The sequence below is a fragment of the Panulirus ornatus genome, chromosome 49 (genome assembly GCF_036320965.1).
Source record: "Panulirus ornatus isolate Po-2019 chromosome 49, ASM3632096v1, whole genome shotgun sequence".
NCBI lineage: Eukaryota > Metazoa > Arthropoda > Malacostraca > Decapoda > Palinuridae > Panulirus > Panulirus ornatus.
This window is the reverse complement of record NC_092272.1, coordinates 5,025,360-5,045,356: the sequence shown is the minus strand read 5'-3', so window position 1 is coordinate 5,045,356 and position 19,997 is coordinate 5,025,360. Positions and strand designations below refer to the sequence as shown.

Genomic DNA, 19,997 nt, shown 5'->3' with positions numbered 1-19,997 from the left:
TGGGTTGTCGTCAGCTTGTGAACCGCTTCAAGAGGTGGTCTCGAACCCTGAAGAATGAACCATTTCGAGAGAATGTCAGACCGTCGCGATTGAGAGCACTTTCAGTGACTCGAACAGCAGCGAATGAACCACATCAATAAAGTCTCGGCACGCAGCGAATGAACCACATCAACGGAGTCTCGAATCATAGTGAATATATTCATGGAGGTCTCGAACCACAAATACCCAATGGAACTTGACACAGTGGTTCGACGATAAACTTTAACTCGATAATTCAATAGGCTTTCTATAAGGCCTTACTGTTCGAATACGTATTCGAATCTGTTCATTCAGTTTTGGAGAACGATTCCATTGTATTTCATCCATCCATGTATATCCATCTACATCACTATACATCTAAATATATCTATCATCCCATGATCTATCTATCTGCTCGTCTCACAACTCGATTATAGAGACAAGGAGGAAACATCAATTCCATGGCGTCTAAGTGACCGATCTGTGGACGTTTGAGTTCCATCTCATCTCGTTCCTTCCAGGTTTTATATACCTGGAAATCTTGGAAATATTCTTCCAGACCAGTAAAGAAAAACGAATGTACGAAAATAGGGACAGACCTCAGGTAAGGTGAACGTAGGCGAGTGAGGATAGGGAAAGTGATTACGAGTGGAAACATGGAGACACAGTAATTATTCATGGTACTACCTCAAAGCTTGACTAAGCTTACACTGTCCTTCAAACAAGCGAACGTACTTACCTTACAAGACATCTTTGCTGAGGGAAAATAAGGCTGAGAGGTATTTAATACGGGAATAAGGATGTTAAGATGTGAGGGGAAATAAGGTTGAGAGGTGTATAATACGGCAATCAGGATGTTAAAATATGAGGGTAAATAAGGTTGAGAGGTGTACAATATCAGGATGTTCAATTGTACTTACATAAGGTGACCCACCGTCCTGGGATAAGCGGACGGCGCTCCACTCTTAAAAAAAGGGAAACGGAGTAAGTTAGTAGTATGCGAGCACACAAACAACCAACATGACCTACTTTGACGACTGATAACAATAGATTTTATCAACGTGGGTTTCATTATACATATCATACTGAACGAATCTTATAGAAATCTTTGGCTACGTATACAAGATGTTCTCAAATAACGTCAGACAGACACTCACATCTTGCAAAAAGCTTTCCGTAAAGTAATACTTGAAAGTTTAGTAAATAGGATGACAGTTCACGATGAAGGGAACCAAATCTGAGCATGAACAGTGTCGTGGATCACAGATCAAACCTCCTGCTGGCTTCACGTGAGAAGTGGGGTACCACAAACATCACTCCATGTTTTATATATATATATATATATATATATATATATATATATATATATATATATATATATATATATATATATATATATATTTTGGGAGCCTTGAAAAATGTGTGGAAGTCGAGAACATTATCTCGGAGAGCGGAAATGGGTATGTTTGAGGGAATGGCGGTTCCAACAATGTTGTATGGTTGCGAGGCGTGGGCTGTGGATGGAGATGTGCGCAGGAGGATGGATGTGCTGGAGGTGAGATGTTTGAGGACGATGTGTGGTGTGAGGTGGTTTGATCGAGTAGGTGACGTAAGGGTAAGAGAGATGTGTGGAAATAAAAAGAGCGTGGTTGAGAGAGCAGAAGAGGGTGTTTTGAAATGGTTTGGGCACATGGAGAGAATGAGTGAGGAGAGATTGACCAAGAGGATATATGTGTCGGAGGTGGAGGGAACGAGGAGAAGAGGGAGACCAAATTGGAGGTGGAAAGATGGAGTGAAAAAGATTTTGTGTGATCGGGGCCTGAACATGCAGGAGGGTGAAAGGAGGGCAAGAAATAGAGTGAATTGGAGTCATGTGGTATACAGGGGTTGACGTGCTGTCAGTGGATTGAATCAGGGCATGTGAAGCGTCTGGGGTAAATCATGGAAAGCTGTGTAGGTATGTATATTTGCGTGTGTGGACGTGTGTATGTACATGTGTATGGGGGGGGGGGGGTGGGGCCATTTCTTTCGTCTGTTTCCTTGCGCTACCTCGCAAACGCGGGAGACAGCGACAAAGTATAAAAAAAAAAAAAAAAAAAAAAAAAAAATATATATATATATATATATATATATATATATATATATATATATATATATATATATATATATATATATATATATATTGGGAAGGATCACAATTTTGCGCGTGATCAAGATATTCCTATGAGTCCACGGGGAAAATGAAACACGATAAGTTCCCAAGTGCACTTTCGTGTAATAATCACATCATCTGGGGAGACACAAGATAGAAATATTTCTCTCTTGTGTCTCCCCAGATGATGTGATTATTACACGAAAGTGCACTTGGGAACTTATCGTGTTTCATTTTCCCCGTGGACTCATAGGAATATAAACATTTATATATATCTTTTTTTAATCTAATGGCTGTGAACAATTACATGTCATTAAGCCGGCACATGTACCATACGTGTATAAAGCAGACAGTTTCCTTTCATCGAGTACAAAATCAGGTATATATCATTTCCAGCGTATTTCCGTTCTGATGAGATAATCACATTAGAGTTAATATACAGAATGACAGTATCAAAGTTGTAAATTACCACGCCTGATTGGCTCACTCTATCATTTCAAACTTGTTTGTATTAGAATACAATACACAAAGTAAATTTTTTTCTATACATAGATAAATTCTGAGGGGAAAAAAATCCTGCATGAGTATATATATATATATATATATATATATATATATATATATATATATATATATATATATATATATACATATACATATATATATATATATATATATATATATATAGATAGGATGATTGTGTGGTCACATACACTCACTCTGTACGTGGTATATACATATATATATATATATATATATATTTTTTTTTTTTTTTTTTTTTTTTATACTTTGTCGCTGTCACCCGCGTTTGCGAGGGAGCGCAAGGAAACAGACGCAAGAAATGCCCCCCCCCCCCATACACATGTACATACACACGTCCACACACGCAAATATACATACCTACACAGCTTTCCATGGTTTACTTCAGACGCTTCACATGCCTTGCTTCAATCCACTGACAGCACGTCAACCCCTGTATACCACATGACTCCAATTCACTCTATTTCTTGCCCTCCTTTCACCCTCCTGCATGTTCAGGCCCCGATCACACAAAATCTTTTTCACTCCATCTTTCCACCTCCAATTTGGTCTCCCTCTTCTCCTCGTTCCCTCCACCTCCGACACATATATCCTCTTGGTCAATCTCTCCTCACTCATTCTCTCCATGTGCCCAAACCATTTCAAAACACCCTCTTCTGCTCTCTCAACCACGCTCTTTTTATTTCCACACATCTCTCTTACCCTTACGTTACTTACTCGATCAAACCACCTCACACCACACATTGTCCTCAAACATCTCATTTCCAGCACATCCATCCTCCTGCGCACATCTCTATCCATAGCCCACGCCTCGCAACCATACAACATTGTTGGAACCACTATTCCCTCAAACATACCCATTTTTGCTTTCCGAGATAGTGTTCTCGACTTCCACACATTTTTCAAGGCTCCCAAAATTTTCGCCCCCTCCCCCACCCTATGATCCACTTCCGCTTCCATGGTTCCATCCGCTGACAGATCCACTCCCAGATATCTAAAACACTTCACTTCCTCCAGTTTTTCTCCATTCAAACTCACCTCCCAATTGACTTGACCCTCACCCCTACTGTACCTAATAACCTTGCTCTTATTCACATTTACTCTCAACTTTCTTCTTCCACACACTTTACCAAACTCAGTCACCAGCTTCTGCAGTTTCTCACATGAATCAGCCACCAGCGCTGTATCATCAGCGAACAACAACTGACTCACTTCCCAAGCTCTCTCATCCCCAACAGACTTCATACTTGCCCCTCTTTCCAGGACTCTTGCATTTACCTCCCTTACAACCCCATCCATAAACAAATTAAACAACCATGGAGACATCACACACCCCTGCCGCAAACCTACATTCACTGAGAACCAATCACTTTCCTCTCTTCCTACACGTACACATGCCTTACATCCTCGATAAAAACTTTTCACTGCTTCTAACAACTTGCCTCCCACACCATATATTCTTAATACCTTCCACAGAGCATCTCTATCAACTCTATCATATGCCTTCTCCAGATCCATAAATGCTACATACAAATCCATTTGCTTTTCTAAGTATTTCTCACATACATTCTTCAAAGCAAACACCTGATCCACACATCCTCTACCACTTCTGAAACCGCACTGCTCTTCCCCAATCTGATGCTCTGTACATGCCTTCACCCTCTCAATCAATACCCTCCCATATAATTTACCAGGAATACTCAACAAACTTATACCTCTGTAATTTGAGCACTCACTCTTATCCCCTTTGCCTTTGTACAATGGCACTATGCACGCATTCCGCCAATCCTCAGGCACCTCACCATGAGTCATACATACATTAAATAACCTTACCAACCAGTCAACAATACAGTCACCCCCTTTCTTAATAAATTCCACTGCAATACCATCCAAACCTGCTGCCTTGCCGGCTTTCATCTTCCGCAAAGCTTTTACTACCTCTTCTCTGTTTACCAAATCATTTTCCCTAACCCTCTCACTTTGCACACCACCTCGACCAAAACACCCTATATCTGCCACTCTGTCATCAGACACATTCAACAAACCTTCAAAATACTCATTCCATCTCCTTCTCACATCACCGCTACTTGTTATCACCTCCCCATTTACGCCCTTCACTGAAGTTCCCATTTGCTCCCTTGTCTTACGCACCCTATTTACCTCCTTCCAGAACATCTTTTTATTTTCCCTAAAATTTACTGATAGTCTCTCACCCCAACTCTCATTTGCCCTTTTTTTCACCTCTTGCACCTTTCTCTTGACCTCCTGTCTCTTTCTTTTATACTTCTCCCACTCAATTGCATTTTTTCCCTGCAAAAATCGTCCAAATGCCTCTCTCTTCTCTTTCACTAATACTCTTACTTCTTCATCCCACCACTCACTACCCTTTCTAAACAGCCCACCTCCCACTCTTCTCATGCCACAAGCATCTTTTGCGCAATCCATCACTGATTCCCTAAATACATCCCATTCCTCCCCCACTCCCCTTACTTCCATTGTTCTCACCTTTTTCCATTCTGTACACAGTCTCTCCTGGTACTTCCCCACACAGGTCTCCTTCCCAAGCTCACTTACTCTCACCACCTTCTTCACCCCAACATTCATATATATATATATATATTCATATATATATATATACCACGTACATTGTGAGTGTATGTGACCACACAATCATCTTAATCACCAGGCGAAACTGCTGAATATCATTCGCTCGTTGGGCGCAGCTTGACACAAGCGGCCTTATTGGTCGTAGCTGTTGACAGGGGTCTAAATCCCCAAACAACCAGCCGATCGTTAGCGACGGGGGCTGAATGGTAGCGACAGACAGGGGGGAGAGAGAGAGAGAGAGAGAGTGTGTAGAGAGGGGTAGGGGGAGGGAATGGATGGATGGAGATGATAGTCGTGGTGCAGTGGTGAAGTCTCTCTCTCTCTCTCTCTCTCTCTCTCTCTCTCTCTCTCTCTCTGATTGAGATCCAGTCCCTGGTGAGCGTGGAACAGACAGCTGTGCCAGATGCGCTACGGTGGAGAGAGAGAGAGAGAGAGAGAGAGAGAGAGAGAGAGAGAGAGAGAGAGAGAGAGAGAGAGAGAAACGTGTCATTCATCAATCAAAGGTCGTGCGGTGAGCACTACGCGCGCGCGCGCAGGCGCGCTGCTCTTGTAGGTAGGTATGTACATCACTTCTATCTGCGTCTATATTTCTATCCACATCTATCACCAAAACACTCATTATATACATCACTCACGAAAATAATATAAACATCAACTTTTAAAACATGAAAAAATCCAAAAAAAAAAAAAAAAAATAATTTTCTAATAATGAAGAATATCCGGGTCATTTAAACGCTCTTTTTTGGCTCTTTCTTTCGGGCTATTTACGGCGTTTAAAGTAATGATAATTAGATGTTATCCAAGATGATGGTTTTTTTTTAGTCATTTTTTCTTTACATAGGAAGTTACACTGGCACTTTAGAGAGAGAGAGAGAGAGAGAGAGAGAGAGAGAGAGAGAGAGAGAGAGAGAGAGAGAGAGAGAGAGAGAGAGTAAAGTGAGAGTGGTCGTGCTGGAATGCCTCTCACATCCTCGCTCTCCCCTGACCTGTCATCGCCACTGATAGAATAATTAGATATTAAATCTGATATGAAACCAACTCATGGTAATACAGAGGAGAGCAAGCCAGCGTGTGTGTGTGTGTGTGTGTGTGTGTGTGTGTGTGTGTGTGGGTGGGTGTTGCGGGCTGATCGCCATTCCCCGCCTCGCAAGGCAGCGTCAGCAACACGCGACAAATGGCATCATCTGCACACATCTGCTGTCATGCACAAAGCACCGGGAACCGGGCCCCCGCCATCCACACATCCCAGCCAGGCGTCCTATGACCCGCTTCCAATGAGGTGATTTCGTATTCCCCCGCGCTGAAATAATCGTACGGTCGGACGCACTGGTCGTGCCGTTGTGCTCAAGGGTCGTACCGCCGTGCTTAATGACCGTGTCACTATATTCGAAGGTCGCACCGTTCGTGCTCGAGAGTCGAACCCACCCCCTCCTCCTCCACTCACTCGAAGGATCGTACCTACCACCACCACACGGTCGAGAACCGTCGCCGTAAACCAACTGTACCATCGTACCATCCTCTCCTCCGAGCGGGCATCGAACCCTTCTCTTCCTCCAAGGCTTCTTAAGACACGTCAGCCGGGATAACTCAGCCACGCTCAACTTTCGAGATAGGAACTGGCAGCAAGCGAAGATGTTTACCGCTCCCAACTCTCGCCTTAATATATAGTTTACGTCACAGGTTAATCCCTCGCAGAATACGCTGTGAGTTTGGAGTCTTCATCGTCTCGCTGAGGTGATCAGACCTGAGGAGCTTCTGAGTGGACGTCCTGGATGATAGACTGAATCAATTTCCATTTTCATTTCAATACTTTATTCCTTGATAGAGGCCAGGGGGGGTCCTATAGTGCTGCCACTAAGTATGTACATCTATGTTTTATTCTCACTTGTATGTGATTTTTTTTCCCATCATGTTCAGTGTCATTATCAACGACTTGCTATTATGTATTAATGCTCTCATTCCCCTCCATTTTCTTTATCCAACTTTGATCCAAAGTTGACATAAGGCTTTTTTGATTTTCGATCTATCATCTAATTTCAAAATCTTTATTTTTCTTTTTTTATTCGACTATGATCCACACCAGCTATTCATTTCGTCCATTAATTCTGACTTTGTGCCATTTTTGCCTATGAACTGAGTCTTTAATACTGCACTATAGTTGTTTTCTTAGTTAACTCGTGTCTTATCAACCCACATTCTTTTCTTTTTAAGAAAAAGGAATTTCTCTCCTTCAGGCATTCGCTACTTTTGCTATATTGAGACAGAATGAAAAAATATAAAGAAAAATATACCAAATACGGAAGAAAAATCTGAGTTCATAAATCCGAAAAATTTGATCAAAAAGCCCAAATATTCCCGGCTTCCGTAACTCTATACTTATATCCGTAATAACAGGCGAATAATCCCCGGTAAAAATATTCCGCTGCCGCTCCACATACAACGGAAACATTCCAACCACTCGCCAGAGGGCGTTGCCACACACCACCCACCCGCCCATAACCTACACACGGCTCAGGAATTTCCCAAAACTTACTAAAGGAGAGATTTTTATCATTTCAGTACAACACACGCCTCGTAAAATATTTACAACCATAGTTCATAAGGTTAAGAATTCCGTTATGTGGCGATACCTGGTCGGTTGTGAACTCGTGTATTTGCCTTTGTTTATTTGTCACAATCAAATTTTAATCGTAAATGACCGACAAGGGCCATATGCATATATAATTCGTGAGTGCATAAGGAATGATACTGAACACCTGGAGAAGTTGTTAAAGATTCCTCGTTTAATGGTTATAATTTCAAGTTAACGGCTCTAACGACCGTTCGTGTTGATGAGCCTAACACACACACCTCCTTCTCCCCTCAAATAACCAGCTAACTACCCTTATGAGCTGTTTCCGCACACTCAAACCAGCAGATGCAAAAGACACACCAATTTGCTGCTATGAACCATCATTCGCAAACATGGTTATACGATACGTTTGATTTATAACATAACGAACGGTACAAGACGATGACATTATCAGCTAACGAATAACACACACACACACACACACACACACACACGCCATCATATATCCCTGCTGGAGCGTGAAACATTATGCCACAAACCACTTACAGCCTGGAGCCTTCCCACGCCCCCGTTGAGCCGATGCCCACGCATATCTATCACCCTCAGGTTCACCCTAGCCAAGGACCATCTAAATTCAACTGGGGGGGTTGGAGGATTCCCTCCTTCGACCCACCCACCCACCCACTTTACCACTTAGAGGGAGGTGGGAGAGGGGAGGGTCCAGCCTTGCGGGTGCGCGAGGCATGAAGAATGGACACTTTTTGGGAGAGGTTCCTGAAGGAAAACGGGAGAAGGGAGAAGTGATGATTTATACACTGCCACGAAGCAGGGCTAACGCGTAGTGCTCACCGCATGTGATAGCCACACACACACACACGCCTATCGTGTAGCCACGACAAGAACTTCCAAACAGCTCAAGCTTACGCGTAGCACTCACCTCATGAGACAAGAATACGTACCTACGACTTCCCAGGAGGCAAGGCTATAGAGCACTCAGTGCTCACTACAAGAGAGAGAGTCTTCGCTTCTGTATTACCACAGTCGAGACGATGCCCTTGCCATGCTCGGTCTGCCCGGCAGGATAAACACATGGGTTGAGATCACCTGGACGGAGCCCCGTGAGAGCGAATTTTTCGCCCGGTCTGCAACAGACAACAGAGGACCATAACAAATACGTGTGGAAAGTAAAGTTTTATACACTCTACCAGAAATAACCTTTTATATCATTCTAAGCCACGACAGTCAATTCTTCTAAATGCACCTTGACCTTCTGAAGACATTACATAAATTGAGAGAAATAGTACAAATCACATCTGTAGTGTTCTATAAAGAAAAAGGTCAGAAAAATTTCATTTTTCTGAGCGTTATTCTGAGCAGAGAGACCAAGACAATGTCCACTGCCTTAGACGGGAAGGTGTTGAATAACACCACCTGTACACACACACACACACACACATACACACACACACGTAACTAACGACCAGTTGGAACAGGTTGTTTCACAAGTGTCACCAGGGCGCGCGCTTCCACCAACAACACGAGATTAAATAGATCGCGGTGCACGCGAAGGCCAGGGGAGAACGCTGACACGTCAGAATATAAGATGAGGTCGCCTGCTCATACATCTGACAGCCGCTCCTGCGTATAAAAGTGGACGTATATATATTCTTTCAACAGCTCTCTCTCTCTCTCTCTCTCTCTCTCTCTCTCTCTCTCTCTCTCTCTCTCTCTCTCTCTCTCTCTCTCTCTCAATGCACACACACACACACACACACACACACACACACACACAATGAAACCCCAACAGATAAAGCTGTGCAAAAATCACATAGAAATACATACATATACAGACATTTTATACACACGAAAATACATAAATATAGAATTGTCCACACACACACACACACACACACACACACACACGAAAATGCATAAATACAGACTTGTCCACACACACACACACACACACACACACACACACACACACACACGAAAATGCATAAATACAGACTTGTCCACACACACACACACACACACACACACACACACACACACACACACACACACACACACGAAAATGCATAACTACAGACTTGTCCACACACACACACACACACACACACACACACACACACACGAAAATGCATAAATACAGACTTGTTCACACACACACACACACACACACACACACACAAACGGAATTTTCAACAAGTCTCTGAACACCCGACCCATTGGCTAACCTACAATTATACACACTAACGACCTGAAATAGTTGAGGGGACCCGCTGACCTGCAACACAATTCTGTGAACTCCCAAGTCATTCGCTGACCTGTCGTAATACAACCTCGCAGGTCACTGGCTGTAAACGGATGACCTGGAAGAGAAGGGAACCCGCTGACCTGTGACACTAATCTAGGAACCTGGTGACCTGTCGTGCTATACAATAATGACCCCTAAAGATTCCTCTGACCTATTCATCACCAATAACTACATAATGGTGATTAGCGAATCAACACTATACTGACGACGCCACAAACTGAGAGAAAAATGATGTAGCAACAGCAAAAAGTGAAAAAAAGAAACGAAGTATACACAAGAGAATGGGAAATGAGACAATGATAAACAAAAGAGAAAAAAAACCATAGTGAGTACAACCCTTGAACACGATGGTACGACCCTTGAACACAACGGTACGACCCTTGAACACGACGGTACGACCCTTGAACACAACGGTACGACCCTTGAACACGACCGTTCGACCCTTGAACACGGCGGTACGACCCTTGAACACGACCGTACTACCCTTGAACACGACGGTACGACCCTTGAACACGACCGTACGACCCTTGAACACGACCGTACGACCCCTGATATGTACTATAACTTTTCCTCGTTAATTTCTTTTCACAAAAGATTAAAATCGGTGAGCTTTGCAAGATGTCTCTTTGTGGACGACGTGGAAACTACACAGTCACTAATATCTCTCCGTGTCTGACTCGGAGAGAGGTGGGATCGAGGAGAGAGAGAGAGAGAGAGAGAGAGAGAGAGAGAGAGAGAGAGAGAGAGAGAGAGAGAGAGAGAGAGAGAGAGAATAACGGAGGTCACAGTTCATCTCACCGAAGGTCTGGGGTCTTGAGACGGAAGCTAATGTCTTTTCGCCCCCCTCCCCCTCCCGCCCGCCCCCTCCTTTACCAACAGGGGGTGTGGGTGAGGGTCAACATGGATGTCCCCCACCTTACCAGGGCTTGGTCAATGGACCTGATCCCCCGTGGATTTTACCAGAGTGACGGAGTTGAGTGGATAAATATACACCTGTTGGTCTTTTCAAAAAAAAAAATTAAAAGGGTCGCCAGCCACGGACGGAACACAAACGCCCACTTAATTTCTCCTGGTCTGGCCCACCCCCCCCCCCCCCCTTCTCCCATCAACGTGGCCATATTTTGGAACTTGACATCAAACACTTGGCTCAGCAGGTTTAATTAAATAAGTTCAGGTATTTCAAACCCTGTCGCAACACAACGTCACCCTTGCCTGGCTATGAATGGCTCATTTTCGAGGTAATCTCTATATACCTGCTTTCGCCTCCCTTGCCCCACAGACTTCAAACATGTAGAGTATGCCTTTCTGAGTCTCTCTACACACACATATATATATATATATATATATATATATATATATATATATATATATATATATATATATATATATATATATTTATATATATATATATATATATATATATATATATATATATATATATATATATATATATATATATATATATATATATACTGGAATTTACTCTGGACTTCGTGCCAGAGGCTCCAGAGCCCCAAGGCTGCACAATTTCCAGCAACATGGAAGACCGCGTAAGATAAAGAAAACCGCGAAAGCCGAGGAAAACCGCGAAAGATGAGGAAAACCGCGAAAGACAAGGGAGAGATCCCGCGAATGCGAAAGTTAGTTTCAAGCTTCATTTCAAACTAGTCCACCCAGGCCACTCGCACCCATCAAGTGGAGGCGTAGAGTGCGAGAATAAACACTTCAAGTGTACTTAACTGGTAACGAAGATGCGCTTTAGGAGTGACATACCCTTGGGTCATCGTGGGATAATGGACCTAAGTTGAGGACACGTGTGAGCTGAAAGGCTGGTATACACCTGTCTCACCCCCAAATGAATGGGGGGAAAAAAAGAATAAACATAACCCGGGTTCGAAACCCGAACTGAACTCTCTCGTTATTGCCTCCGAGGAGGGGAGGTCGAGCTGTGGTAAAGCAAGAAGACTTCATCTCACACCACTAACAATTTTCAAACGCGTCCGGGACGTGTTTTATGATGATGAACGCTTTGAGACAACGGGTTTAAAACTATTTTACACCATGTAGATGGCGCACCAACGGGGGGGGGGGGGCTTCATCACAATGTGTAATAATAATAAACCAATTCACAAAAAAAAGGAGATACTCCACCGATCTTCAATGTTCTAAAGTTTATACATTCTTATTTTTCCTTTACCACACAAGATATGACATGGGAAATAAACTCGTTCGAAACCCTCCCTCCCTTCCATGTTCCATCCTCGCGAAAACATTCTTAAAAGTGAGCCATAAATGTGAATCGAGAGGACCCATTACCATCGAAAACATCCCCACATCAACCTAGCCCACCCCACACCGTCACATGAGTCAGCTGAATCACAACCCCCTAAGCCTTCATATCCCAATGAAAAACATCTTAAAACCTGAATTAAAGGAGTATAAAAAAGATATATATATATATATATATATATATATATATATATATATATATATATATATATATATATATATATATATATATATATATACATCCGCGAAGAAATCGTGCCTGGAAATTCTTGACAAACTCTCAAGGTAAAGGAAAAACAGACACATCAAAGACGTGCCATAAAAGGGACCTGGGTGCCCTGTTATCATTATCTGGAGCAGTATACCCTTAAAAAATCCCATCTAAGTCGGGAGGGGTTCCGTGGACAGGGCCTTCCTGAGGGCGTGTGAGGGGTGAGCAATGGCTTAGCTAGGTCGTTAAGGGGGGGGGGGGGGAGTCTTTGCGGCTGTTAGGAAGGGACGATAAATGGATAGAGGGAGAGAGAGAGAGAGAGAGAGAGAGAGAGAGAGAGAGAGAGAGAGAGAGAGAGAGAGAGAGAGAGAGGGAGGAGGAATATACATGTCTTCTATGGGAGGCAACAGGAATATGGATATATTCGAGAGAGAGAGAGAGAGAGAGAGAGAGAGAGAGAGAGAGAGAGAGAGAGAGAGAGAGAGAGAGAGAGATCAAAGGAGTGGAGAATAGACCGATAACAGCGAGGTAAATACGCTGATTTCGTAAACATGAAAACAATTCACGCAAAATATACCGACGATCCCTTTCCAAACTCGGTCTACAAACGTCATATTCTGGCCATGTGTTTTTCCCGCTGTGATTGGTTGGTTTGCGAGGCGTTCTTGCAACATGCCCTCCCATTGGTCCTTTCATACGACGTCACCGCAAGATGGCACGGGCGAGCGCGGTTCTCGTTGGTCAGGACCACATTGCGTCACTACCTCGAGTCCTGTGATTGGTTGAACTGCATGACGTAACCAGACGACTACAGAGACTTCCCTGACGCTTCACTTTTTCTCAAGAGGCGAACCCTGGGTTACCGTAATGGCTGACTTCCAGATAATGTAAACTAATATTCCTTGTCAACATGGCTATAAGAAAAGATGTTATATACTGACACCATATGCAAACCCCAGTCGTTAGAGCACACACACACACACACAACACACACACACACACACAAGAATGTTGTTATTGTCAACAGATTTCTCAGATGTTATAACTGTTCGTGACCTAAGCCTCAGAACAAAAGACACAGTCAGAAGACAGGGATACACACAGCGATGGCAGGAGACCTGTTCATCAATTTCAATTTCTCAGACAATCTCGCAACATGCACGACCCCTGAAATGTTATTGCGTGCCGTCGTACCCAAAGGTCGTACCGTCGTGCACAAAGGTCGTACCGTCGTACCTAAAGGTCGTACCGTTGTATCCAAAGGTCGTACCGTCGTATCCAAAGGTCGTACCGTCGTGCAGAAAGGTCGTACCGTCGTGCACAAAGGTCGTACCGTTGTACCCAAAGGTCGTATCGTTGTACCCAAAGGTCGTACCGTTGTACCCAAAGGTCGTACCGTCGTATCCAAAGGTCGTACCGTCGTGCCCAAAGGTCGTACCGTCGTGCCCAAAGGTCGTACCGTCATGCACAAGTGATGACTTCATTCAGCTGTTCACTCTCGTCTCAAGTCATAATTAATCATCTAACTCCACACACACACACACACACACACAGTATAAGGTCGCAAACAAATCGTGCTATTCTGAACCCATTAATCAGAACCTACCGGGAAATGCTAATCTAATTTTCCAGTATTACGTATTACCATAAGCGACGTTGGCACTACATATATTTTTTCCTTCTCCTATCTCTCTGGTGTTCGAAGCTGATCCTGTTTTTCAGCAACACTTGAAAAGCAAATACAAAATCCTCACGACCTGGCGACTCTGTTCCTTAAATGGCAAGGTATTATTCACGTATATATCATATCCAACTGCAATTGTGAACTACAGTTACCAAGTGAATGATCAAAGCTTGATGCATGATGAGAGGTGGAGTTTAATGTGAAGACAACACACTCGCCAAACCTGGAGGAGACAGTGTGGGTGGATGTTCGTGTGTTTCCCTTCGATAATATTGTGATCAGGGAAAATGACCTCGTGATGATCCCCAGTCAGTCACAACACTAGCAAGGAGGAGGAGGGAAACACCAGGTCAGCCCTCACCTGCAACTCTCTCTCTCTCTCCAAACTTACGATCCTTCGCGTCCAACCTGACGCAACAGGTTGTGTTCGGGCCGGGCCCCATAAACTTTAGCTCCGCGATTAATTTGTGATTAAAGGCTAATTATTTCCCCCCGAAATTATTGACTTACCGGCTCACAAAGAAGAAAAGAGGTTGCAATTATCGGGAAAGTTCGCGTTGTGGGGGAGGGGGTAGAGGGGTGGGAGAAGTTCACAAAAGATAACTCAATTTTCACAACGAGAGCCAGCCAGCCAGCTGAGGGATAGCATCTGTGTTTGTTGTTTGTTTGATAATGTTTACCGGTCTTGTGGTCTGTATATATGGAGGTATGACATCATCAGTCTTTCACTATTCTTTTAAGAATTTCCAAATCATCTATACGTGATCACTGGTACGCATTTAATCAATATTTTGGCAATTTTTTTCCCCCCGTTTTCTTCCATGTAGAATATGTGTAACATCGAGGTCCACACACACACACACACACACACACACACACACACACACACACACACGCCAGGATGCTGCTCGGTGTGGCGCTCTCACAAGACCACAGTGATTCCTTCGTCATCACCAACAGAAACCACGACCCACAGAAATAATGCCACGCCAGCTGTGGCGCTCATGGTATAATATGCTGCCTCGACCCGCAAAATCTTGCCACGAGAGAGAGAGAGAGAGAGAGAGAGAGAGAGAGAGAGAGAGAGAGAGAGAGAGAGAGAGAGAGAGACTGCATATTTGTGTAAGACATGGAGTGAGTTCTACACTCGTGGGATCCCGTCCTTGTGTGTGTGTGTGTGTGTATGTGTGTGTGTGTGTGTGTGTGTGTGTGTGTGTGTGTGTGTGTGTGTGTGTGTGTGTGTGTCCTAAGCCTCTCAACTGTTTCCAATCAAAAACTTCATAGGTTTAGCCCGCAACTCCCACCAAAGCCCATCTGTACAATCGTACCAGCAAGAACCACAAGGAGGAGTTAAGAAATCACTGTGCCAATCTTTGGTTGGGAACACGACGGTACGACCCTTGAGTACGACGGTACGACCCTTGAACACGACGGTGCGATCCTTGAGTACGACGGTACGACCCTTGAGTACGACGGTACGACCCTTGAGTACGACGATGCGACCCTTGAGTACTACAATGCGACGCTTGAGTACGACGGTGCGACCCTTGAGCAACGACGGTGCGATCCTTGAGTACGACGGTACGACCCTTGAGTACGACGGTACGACCCTTGAGTACGACGGTACGATCCTTGAGTACGACGGTCCGACCCTTGATTACTACGGTGCGACCCTTGAGTACTACGGTGCGACCCTTGAACACGACGGTCCGACCCTTGAGTACGACGGTACGACCCTTGAGCAACGACGTACGACCACAGAACTCCACAGTAACCCCTAAAAATCCATACCTCAAAAATAGGATTCCAATGCCCGATCTCACATATCATTAGGATTACATTCACACAGTATCTCCGAGAACCGTCGTACGTCGCACATTAGCGACGTCATTCGTAAGTTGCGTCTTACGCGGCCTGTAAGGCCAGCAAGACCACTTAAAACCCTCCGTCACACACCTGAAATCCCATATCCCGCACGTCACACACCTGAAATCCCATATACCCCACGTCACACACCTGAAATCCCATATCCCGCACGTCACACACCTGAAATCCCATATCCCCACGTCACACACCTGAAATCCCATATCCCCCACGTCACACACCTGAAATCCCATATCCCCTCCGTCACACACCTGAAATCCCATATTCTCCACGTCACACACCTGAAATCCCATATCCCCTCCGTCACACACCTGAAATCCCATATTCCCCTCCGTCACACACCTGAAATCCCATATCCCCCCACGTCACACACACACACACACACACACACACACACACACACACACACACACACACACACACACACACACACAACCGTCACCCACAAGAGCCCCAGAAAACATGGGTTCCTACACTACAATCCTCCACTTCAGAGACGAAATTACGATCCTGACAATCGAATGAAACCGAAAAAAAGGAAAATAATCCCTGAAGGTCTAATGAAAAAAAGAATCTAATTAATTCCCACTGAATTAAATTTCTACCTCACACTCGCCCCTCCAGCGAAACGAAGGTTCATTTAAGCCTTCCATTCTGAGCCATGCGCATCACGACTTGTTCCCATCACTAACAAATAAAAAAGAATTAACTGCTTTAAGGATAAACACATTCCAACTGTTAGCTAATGTGATAATGAATGTTTTAACTTTTGAACAATGAGTAATTCAAATCTAATTAAAATTTCATTATAACTCATCTTCCTCTAACTTACCATAGGGTTAAGTGCTTGTGTGAACAAGCACCTAATTCAACCTCTTCAGTACGACGGAACGACCCTTGAGCACGACCGTACGACCCCTAAGCACGACCATACGACAGGACACACAGCTCGGAGATGATAACCTATGCAATTGACCTGACCTTTCACTATCAGGTCAAAGGTCAGACCATTATACCCCTTGAGTTGTACCGTCATGGCGTTCAAGAAGGGTCGTACCATCGCGGTCAAATGGGTTAAGGGGAAGAAAACGGGGCTCAGAACCCCCGCGTTCAAGCCTTATGGAAAATGGTTCGAGTTTCCCCTAAGCTATATATAGCGCAATATGCTAGGGAACCACCCTTATGTAAAACACAGGGCGATAAAGGCTACCAGACTGGGCGAATCTGGGGGAAAAAAAATATATAAAATACATATATACATTGTATCTCCAACACTAATGGCATTCTCCAACACTGATGGCATTCTCCAACTCCGATGGCATTCTCCAACACCGATTCCATTCTCCAACACTGATGGCTTCCCCAGACAATGTGGTTTAAGATTGTTGGTGAATAAGAAAATGTTTTACAATTGCCACACAGCCAACACTGTTACCTAAACGGTATTGAAATTTATGTTTATAAAGGGAATGTATATAATCATTTTAATACGGCCTGGTTGGAAATAAGACCAGAGTGTCATGTAAATGTGTTTATATATGATATTGTATTCCCGTAAGAGTAATTCTAACCGTTTTCTGTTGCTGAATCCTCTATAAAGGCATATATTTTTAACCATTATAAATTACAGGAACGTAGGCTATGTGGCGGAGGAAAACAGATAAAAAAAAAATGGGTGGCAGGAGGTTGTATCTAACCCACTCGTACATCCTACTGAACACGAGAACACAGCAGTTACGGCCATCAACCACCAATCAGGGACGTGTTTAAAACCCCTCGTTTACGATTGGCTGAGGAAATAACATACCCAATGTTGGATTTCTTAACAAATATCATCTTCACTTCTCAGTACAAGGTTCCTCCGTATATGAGAAACTATGTGCTGGTTTTAACAACATCTTTGGTCCATATATCGTACACATGCCTTGTACTACGACGCTCTGATATAAATTCAAACAATGTATCACTAAATTATCAGCTCTGCATTGTTCTGTTTCAACGTGCAAGCGTGTTATACCCTGATATAACACTGGACGTAGCAATAAGAACATCTGTTCTACTGGAATGTTCACGTCGCCACAAAACCATAACTTTCTCTCTCGAGGATGTGAATGACTAACGTTACGCGGATCTATTTACGATGGTGTTAACTTGGCGCCACACCCCCGCACCACAAGAGCCCATCCGTTCAGCTTCGCTCGGAGATGGCGCCATTTATCATAACTGTCATTACTCTAATAGATATAGATATAGCATGCTATTATCTCCCGCTATCTTCTTATTGTCATCCCCAGGTGGCCCTGATATCACGGGACTCTCCCAGTGGGGCATCGCTGACATTAAGGTGTCAAAACGAAGACAAATTGGCAGGCGTTGAGACGTGGTCCTTTGCCCAGTGCTAATTACATGATCAATGTGTTCGATTAGTAACCACATCACTGGCACTCAAATGATAGTGGCAATACACACGCGATCGGCTGCCAACGAAAGTAAATCACTAAGCCACTGTTTAATTACAATACTTATCCGGTATTTTACGAATTAAACCACATTTCGAATGATATATCTGTACGTCCAACGTTATCTTAATTAATCTAACGAGGATCACAGACAACAGGAGCCAATGAGACCTATATTCTCTCTCTCTCTCTCTCTCTCTCTCTCTCTCTCTCTCTCTCTCTCTCTCTCTCTCTCTCTCTCTCTCTCTTTTCCCATACACGATGATGCGGGAGAACCAATCACAATCTATGTAATTTAACAAGATTTCTTTATTGTGACAAGGAGTTTATGATGCTGGTATATCTTAATATTATTGTCTTAATCATCAATGATAGTCATTATAACTATAACCATGGCCCAACAATACTGTCATCATTACAACCATTATCATTAATCACGAATGTTTAGCCTTATCAACAGAGCAATAGATGCCATAAAAACAAAAAATGATAGCATCTACCGCTGACATGAACACATTCATTAAGAGGATCAGAACCCAATCAAGGCGGATAAAGGAAACAAAAGAGCAGCACCGGTTTGTAGCACTGGATCTCATGACCACATTCGTCCGGCACTTATCCACGTTTATTCAGGCGTGTGGCGAACTCATTCACTGGTCTGGGGGTGACGGCATCTGTCATCCTATGTCTGGCCTTTGCGGATTTCCACCACAAAAGGGGAGAAATTACAGGTATTATTTCAACTGACGAATCTATTTGTCAGAGAAGAGAGACCTTCAACAAAATATGCGACACAGGGAGATAGGAGTACTAAAGAGAGGGAGCTGGCATGTAAATACGGGGGTAAGTGGATATATTTACCCTTCCCCCTCGCCCTTTCCCCTGGATGGGAGTTCCCATTCGAGATATCGATAGATAGTGGATTACGCGGCGTCAACATCGTCTGAGATCGATAGATAGTGGATTACGCGGCGTCAACATCGTCTGAGCGACCGTGATAGTATCGTTTCCTCGAGTAAGGTCGAACCTTCCGGTCAATTTAATTCCTCCATTTACGGGTTTTGATTATCATCAGATATCGGTGCGATAGGACGACGCATCCGACTTTGCTCAGAGCGACCCTGAACACGCGGGATATCAAAAGCCATTCAGAATAATTATGTACATTCATCACGGGAAATGTAACGGTAATTATCGTGCATCGCTGACCATCATATGTAATACGCTAAATTCGCGAATGCGCCAAACTCATGAAATCCAG

At 43.8% G+C, this 19,997-nt stretch overlaps 2 protein-coding genes across 3 annotated transcripts in view; one reads left to right on the top strand and one right to left on the bottom strand.

Moving 5' to 3' along the window:
- Positions 1–959, bottom strand: part of Vamp7 (Vesicle-associated membrane protein 7) — a 96,472-nt gene extending 95,513 nt beyond the window's left edge. The window contains exon 1 of the mRNA XM_071690875.1: positions 939–959. The gene's annotated coding sequence lies outside the window, so the exon portion shown is untranslated. The remainder of the gene's footprint in view (positions 1–938) is intronic.
- LOC139764349 (uncharacterized) overlaps positions 1–19,997 on the top strand; it is a 31,834-nt gene that overhangs the window by 3,115 nt on the left and 8,722 nt on the right. The gene's annotated exons all lie outside the window — the stretch shown is intronic.